We start from the raw sequence: 509 nt of genomic DNA on the forward strand, positions 1-509 counted from the left end.
CATACATAATATTGACTCCTCTATGAATACAATAATACAATATACAATAAACCCAATAATCAGAATAATATTCAGCAATAAGTACAAAAAACCTTTAATTGCTTGAGAAATATCTTTTTTAAAGTATATTTTCAAACTTATTGTATTTAAAATGATTTTTTAAACTACTATAACTATTACTGCTGCAACAGATATTGTGTTGACAAGAGTAAATCTAGAACTCTGCCTCTCTCTGCTGGTTAAACTTATACATTACACCCACATAGTTATTTGACTGCAGAGAATAACTGCAAACAAATCAGTTACTATGAGAAAACAAATCCATCAAACTGCTGATTATGACTGACAGGCAACTACTTACCATCCATTTTAAAATATACCTCAAACCTGTAAATAATGAGTCATTTGTGACACATTTACAGAGTTTCCAAACCTGTGTTTATTGATCCACTGATGTGTCTGCTTGTGGTTTCAAAAAGCAACTGCAATACAACACAGCCAGCATTATA

At 30.6% G+C, this 509-nt stretch overlaps 1 protein-coding gene across 1 annotated transcript in view; it reads right to left on the reverse strand.

The window, feature by feature from the left end:
- Window positions 1-415: 415 nt before the first annotated feature.
- Window positions 416-509, reverse strand: part of cnpy3 (canopy FGF signaling regulator 3) — a 5229-nt gene continuing 5135 nt past the window's right edge. The window contains exon 6 of the mRNA XM_071458947.1: window positions 416-509. This exon is cut by the window's right edge and continues 1916 nt beyond it. The gene's annotated coding sequence lies outside the window, so the exon portion shown is untranslated.

The sequence above is a fragment of the Trachinotus anak genome, unplaced genomic scaffold (genome assembly GCF_046630095.1).
Source record: "Trachinotus anak isolate AG129_WGS33_773 ecotype Australia unplaced genomic scaffold, CSIRO_AGI_Tana_v1 ptg000023l, whole genome shotgun sequence".
Taxonomy (NCBI): Eukaryota; Metazoa; Chordata; class Actinopteri; order Carangiformes; family Carangidae; genus Trachinotus; species Trachinotus anak.